The sequence below is a fragment of the Aptenodytes patagonicus genome, chromosome 1 (genome assembly GCF_965638725.1).
Source record: "Aptenodytes patagonicus chromosome 1, bAptPat1.pri.cur, whole genome shotgun sequence".
Classification (NCBI taxonomy): Eukaryota; Metazoa; Chordata; class Aves; order Sphenisciformes; family Spheniscidae; genus Aptenodytes; species Aptenodytes patagonicus.
In genome coordinates this window covers 59,878,158-59,885,168 of record NC_134949.1, presented here as the reverse complement: position 1 = coordinate 59,885,168, position 7,011 = coordinate 59,878,158, and positions in this window count along the sequence as shown.

The window sequence follows — 7,011 nt, the reverse complement described above, 5'->3', positions numbered from 1 at the left end:
ACTTAAGAAGAAGAAGCTTCTCACCAAGAGGCTTGTTTGCTACGGAGAAGGTCCAGACTCGTGCTCAGGGAATGAAGAGACTGAGGACCGCTGCCTGAGAGCAAAACAGGTCTGACTGAGACAGACCATGAGCTTTAACAAGCTGGGATGCAATCTCACACAAAGGGCTGAGATCCCAACATCTCTAGGTATGTCTTCGTGGTATCTTGCAAACTGATGCTAACTTGTTCTGGAGCCAATCTGACAGGTAACAGTCAGCTCCAGACTGAACACGGAGCAGTAGAGGTGAGCACAGGGCAGAGTCTGAGCTAAGACACCATGCTGAGGGATTGGCATTAGCACAAGCCTCCAGTTTGGGGCTTGTGTCAGCTGGATCAGAGCAAAAGCATAACACACTGATGTCTGCCTGCAGAATGCCATCCGGACACCTCCTTACATGGAAAGCTGTGGAAAGCCTGGCATTTCTCACTTTCCCCCGCATCTGGACAGAAATGACACAAGCTGCTCATTTTTTCTGGGACAAAGCTGTATCAGATTCTTTTCTCACAACGCTGATCATGAAAAGGCACCTGATTTCAGCCTTAAGGGCAGTATGCCCACTCCTGCTCTTGCTTTCTCCTCCCATGCAACCCCAGCAAAATAAAGAAGCCTGCGAGTGGTGAGCTAACCTGGGCCCATCCAATCATACTAAGTAAATGTCCCATGTCTGCCCTTTATCGATCCATCTACAAATGTGCATAAGAAAGTAGGTAATTCATGCTGAGATGTACTAAAAATATGTCTAACTCACCTTGCGTTTTAACTGGCTATTCAAATTACTTTCAGAAATCTATTATGTGCATTATCATTTTTATTTTCAGCACAAAGGGAATTTTTTTTCTCAGCCAGTCAAGTTACTGTCTACTTTTATAGAATAAATTGCTATAAATTAAGTTAGCAGCAGTATAAACAGAGGTAATAGATCCCTGTCTCTGTAGTGGCAGCTGACAGCATTATGGAAATGTAGAATGTCTATTTCTGAGTTTATTCTGATGCTGATGAGTTTGCACTGATGTTCGTCTCTCTCATTTCTCATTTTATCACCTCTAATGCAGTGATTTTTCCCCCCGCAAGCTTCTCCTTCCTGAGGTTTGATTTAGTCAAGTAAATCCTAAAGGCTATTTTAAAAATGAGCCATAGGAAAATGCTTAGAGTTGGCATAGTGGGTAACACTTACCCTTTTGTTTGAATACCAAAACTTTGTTTCGAAATGATAAAAGTTGCTGCAATTGAATGCATTCAGTCCAATAAAAGTATTATCCATTTTCCCCTTGAAATATGCTCATAATAAAGGACAGCATGTATTTTTTGCTTTAAGTCCATTTCAAACTTCCAACCCCTGCTGGAGGACAGCATAGAGAAAGTTAAGTAGGAGGGAGAATGAGGAAGGGGAAGTTTGGAGCCCTAAATGTCTGAGTGTCTGGGTGTGCAAATACATAAAACGGTCTCCTTTTCTTTTCCACTTACTACCTTTCCACAATTCTGGCCATGTAAAGAGGGCTTTAAAAATGGGTGGAATAGCACCAATTTAGGGGATTCCTTCCACCACCAAATGGTAATAGGGACACTTGTGGAATAAGAATTAAGCCCTTAATCCTGTGAAAGTTTCCAGATGCACCAACCCCCGGTATCAATTAAAAAAAATACTCAGTAATTTCACAGGTTACATAGGAGGTGACCTTGGAAGAGTCTTTATCCAGGAACGTGTTTGACAACCCTGAGTTTAGAAGCCTCCAACTGCCTTTTGCTGGGCACAGCAGCATTTTTTGATTTTGAGAGAGTTTGGAAAAGGTGGTTTTGAAATCAATGACAAGAGCCATGTCCTTTCCAGTAGGTGTGAACAAAGTTGCCTTGATCCATTCCCAGACCTAAAACTCAATCTTTTAGGAGGAATAAATGTGTGGGTTCTTTTGGGGTGGGTGGTTCTTTTTTTCTGTTAAAAAAAGCAATCAGAAGAATCACAATAACCTTTCCCTCCTCCCCCTGCCCTAGAGCTTGGCTTGTCATTGAAGCAGGCAGGGAAGGAGCTATTGGACCCTCAGAGACCAGATCCTGACTACCAGAGGAAATTTTCTCCTGGTTTTGGCACTGACATCTGAATGGTTCCTGGAGACTGCTCAAGTTCAGTGCAGTTTCTTGGGAAAGCAGGCAAAACAGCACTGACACCGCCGGCCAGGCTGCTTTCCTGCCTACGCACCCATCCGTCAGGCTGCTATAGAGCCTCAGTGTCTAATGGTTGTAGCTGGGCAACTACCTGGGAATTATTCTTTTTTATGTGTAATTCCAGAACTGGGAAACTTGAGGACTGTTCCAGACCAAAATAATTCTGAATTTTGTAATCCTTTGGGGTATTTCTCTCCTCTTAGCATTTTGCTTTTAGCATTTTATTGAGCAAAACCGACCACAAGAGCAAACAGCGCCATTAACAAGATTCCTATTAGCCAGTTTCATCCCTGAGCCATGGAGTCAACCTCTGCTGGTTCCAGAGACAGTTTCTGCTTGTAGCCAAAGCTAAGTTAGTTACCTTGCATTACCTTGGCAGCATATAACATACCATAAGAACGCAGCCATTAGCATGTGTGTATACCAGTGTCTACAAGCTACAAGTGGGGGCAATTCTGGAGAAAAACAAGGAATCTGGAGAAAAAATAGAGAATCATCCCTTAAAACCCAGCCTTCATGGAGGCACCAAATGGAGAACATAACATAAATCTCTTGCTGAGGAAGAGGCAAGTACTTTCTCAGGAGGTATAGCTGCCTCTGCATACACTGCAAAACTGGGAACTGTGGCTACAAGAAGCACCCAAGAGCATGCAGCTGTGACCAGGAGTTCAGGGCAAGAGGAGACCAGAAATGACTCTGCTGCCATCTGGTGATTTTTGTAGCCATTTGAGCTTAAGGAAAGATGCTGTAAATCTTGGCAGGTAGCACTAGCTTAGCAGCGCAGGATAATACGTACATAAACCGTGAACTTAACTGTGGTAAAGAGAGGAATACGGTGAAAAATTCAGTGCTGGATGTCTTCAGAACATAATGAACATAACGTTGTGTAGATCCACGTTCAGCCCAACAGATATCACTGAGACGTTATTGCTGGCAATGACTGGAGCAGGAACATTTAAGAAATGCTGCAGTTGACATTTATGTGATCATTTGTCTCCCAGGAGCGCTTCTTGACAAGTTCTCAGAATCCAAATCTGACTTCTGTTCTGGAACATGACAGGGCTCTGCTTTCCAGAATGACAGTGTTTAAATAAAAATGCATTTGCAACTACAGTAATTACACTGGAGTTAACACAGAAATTTCCACCCTTTTTTAGAGCTGTGCTCCTGGACTCCAAGAAACACGAAAGCAGGGATTTCCACTGCCTCCTTTTGTCATATGGAAGAAAGCTTCCTTTTACCAGTCTTTTTCCTCTCCACTAAACTCTCCTTTCTTCTTGTTTCACAAAAAACAGCGATTAGTGGTCACGTCTTCTCCTGCACTGTACCTTATATGGTGCACATTTCCCACCCCTTTTCTTCATCTCTTCACTAATGTTTCAATCTTTCTTTATATGGGAGTTTTTCCATGCATAGACTTATCCTGGTGGTCCGACTCAGCTGCCCTCTCCTCCTCCTTTGGAGGTGATCTAAATTGAACTGAAAACTCCTGCTGAAGGAATAGCATCGATTTGTATAATAGCACTGCAATATCCCACATCCCATACTTGGTGCATTTTGCTTCTCTTTAACCACTATTTTTGTCCATCCACAGAAACTATTCATTTGCTGAATGTGCTGAAAATATGCAAACGCACTTAATAGAAAAGGAAGAATGTCTGTTGCTTTTCTCCTTGTTTGATCTTAGACGCTGTCCTCATCCTCCCACCTATCAGACCTTATAATTTACCAGTGCTATTTCCAGGAGAAATGTATCTAAAGAGTCCAAAATTTTAGCTCGGTAATAGGATTGCTAAATCCAAATATAGAATGATCCAAATAAATATATAGAGGCTTTAGCCCAGCCTCACTCATTTTACTAGAACATTGCTGTGGGGGTGTTTTGAGCTGTGCTAATTTCCAAATTTCTTGGTAATAATCATCTTTTCTTCAGGTTCCTTCAGCTGGAAACTAATGCATTTCAAGGAGGAAAATGTGAAGAAAACAGCAACAACTGAAATAGACTCAGTGGGGGAGGTTTTCAGATTTGCGTTTTATTTGGTCATTTATTTCTTCAGAAAAAGCAAGCAGCTGAACTAAATAAAAAAGAAAACTCCTTGCTTATGAAATCTAGCAGACAATACAATGGTCTTTCAAGTGGTGTGGTAAAAGCTCCCATTACCTGAGACATCTAACCATGAATTGAATTTAGGACCATAAAACATCCCATTCTTTCTGTGCTCCCAGTGCAGCACCAATACTCAATAGCCTTACCAGGCTGGTACTGTTAAAAGGAGAAATGAGTTATGACTGGGATGTACACTGATACAATCTCTCTACTTCTCTCTACGTAAGTACACTAAGTGTTGTATCCTTCATAGAAATGAACAACAGCTTTTTTTCTTGTTTGGGACATCCCCCAGTCTGAAACCTTCATTACAAAACATCAAATTATTCCCCAGATTTCTCACCAAAATAAATGTGGGGCACACAGACCTGTGTGCCTTATTTGGGACCAGCACTTCTTGGGAGAACAATTTATCCTCCCTTGTACAGTGTACAACTGATCAGTACACAGTCCGGGCACATGGCGAGGATTTAGGGATCACTGGGAGGCTGGTCAAAATGGCTTCTCAGACTGTCACAGCTTCAGCACCCCCAGCCAATGTTGAAAACCCTCAATTTCCTCATTGTTCTCATTGCAAGTTTACCTCATGTTTTTACTTACACTTCAGACCAATACTGTCTTCACACAAAAAATTTAAGCTCAGCTTTATGACTCCTTTGTCTGCTTGGTGCAAAGTATAGTTAAAATTCATTTCATAGAGGCCTTCCACTCCTACATCTTTCCCAGCCTTAGCACAGTCACGGCCTAGACTGCAGACTTCCCAGTTAGATAGTTCTCTTGTACCATGTCGCAATGCCACAGGCCCTTATTTTTAGGTTCTCCTGTAACCCAGAAAAGTGAGCTTCAGTTAATATTTATTTCAGCTTGTAACACAGTGAGAGGTGAGGCTTCTTTAAGCAAGATTGTTAACAAACACTAGTGCAACCACACAAAACGTCACTGTATCCCTGACTGGCTATATTTACCCCAAGGCCAAGGACCAGTTGCTTTTAGATAGCTGAGGAAAAGTGGGTTGATGGCTCCACGTAGTACAGTTTGTCTTTCCTTTGAGTGACGATTCCCAGAAAGTCTCAGCACTCCAAGGTCTTTCCACCATGATGTGTGCCCCTGCACACATAAGCCAAAAGACCAGGATAAATATCCTCTCTCTAATAAATGTTATAACCATCTCCCATGTTCCTACTTCTGTAATTTCATCTTGTATTCCATTTTCAAATGCTACAAGTCTTGTGAGCTGTCTGGCACAATATAGCAAACAGTTAATTTTTATTTAAGACAGTTAAAACTGGTACCCACCTAAACATAAATCCAGTATCATCTCAGACAGGTGTTGGTCAAGCAGGCAGCTGACCTGTTCATGGAGAGTGGTAAAAGGAGTATCTGCGTTTAAGCAGCAAAAGGGTCATAACTACATGTTCAGCATCCACTGGCACCTTGACTATCAGGAGAAAAAGTGGTATAGAGAGGAAAAGAGAGAAAGAAGGGAAGAAAGATGGTACAGCCCTGCAGTAGCTAGGGCAAGTTGGAGAAATGAAGCAAAAGGAAGGTCAGTTCCAGGCCTCATAAGATCAGCATCCCAAAGCCTCCAGCGTGATGGTGGTGGCCCACCCTGCGAGGTAATATCAGAGGGTTCTGCCTACCTGAGACAACAGTCCCTCCTCCACATTACATGTGCTGCAGTCACAGAGTAAACCTGGAGCTGAGCAGGCTCTGTCCTGGTCCCCAAAAGGCCAGGAATAAGCTGTATACGTTCTTTGTTTGCCATATCCCCCTGTGACTACAGGTGAAATTATAATGCAGACTGACTCTTGCTGTTTTTTTAGCATCTTATCAGAAAGTTGTATCCAAAGGTTTTAAGAAAGTACTCAACTCTTCTATCCTCACAAAAAAAAAAAGTATTTCCTCTAGAAAGTGGGTAGTATTAGAGTCACTGTATAAGACCTTGGTGATACCTCTGAGCAAACTGTGTCCATTACCAGTCACCCAGCTTCAGGGAAGAATTCAACGTCAGCAAGCGCAGAGCAAGGCTGCCGGCATGGGGAGAGGAAGGAGGAGGCCAACAACTAGGAGGGAAGTAGGAGAGCATGCCCTGTTTAGCCTAGCAAAATGAGAACTGAGAGGAGGTATGACGGCTCTCTATAAATACATCAGAGCAAAAACAGCAACAAGAGACGATAATTATATTAGCTAAAAGAAAATGTTGGCACAGGAACAAATGGATGCAAGCTCACCATGAATACATTTAGGCTGGTAATCAGGAGACGGTTTCTAACCATCAGATGAAGGAGATTCTGAACAGCCTTCCAGTGAGCGTTGTGGGGGGATGAGATCATCTCATCTAGTCCCGTGACCCTGACAGCATTGCAAATTATCTGCTGTGTAAACGGCTGCAACATGTAAAATGTCCTGCACCACCTCCAGTTTCCCCCAACACATACCACTCTGCAATGCATGCAGGTGTACAAGGCACCTTTTGTTATTCCTCGCCTAGTCCCAACACCAGTGTGTCTTCTTACTGCCTTTGCCATGCCTCCAAACTTCAGGAGCCTGGAGCCCTTTCCATGTGTCACCTCTTGCCCATGTTTTTGCAGCAGCTCCATAGGTCACGGCACACCACAGTCATGAGGTTGGCATTAGCCCAGCTGGCATCCCAAGAGTTTTGCAGGCAGCACTGTCCTGTTGCCAGCCTCTGCGAACTCCAC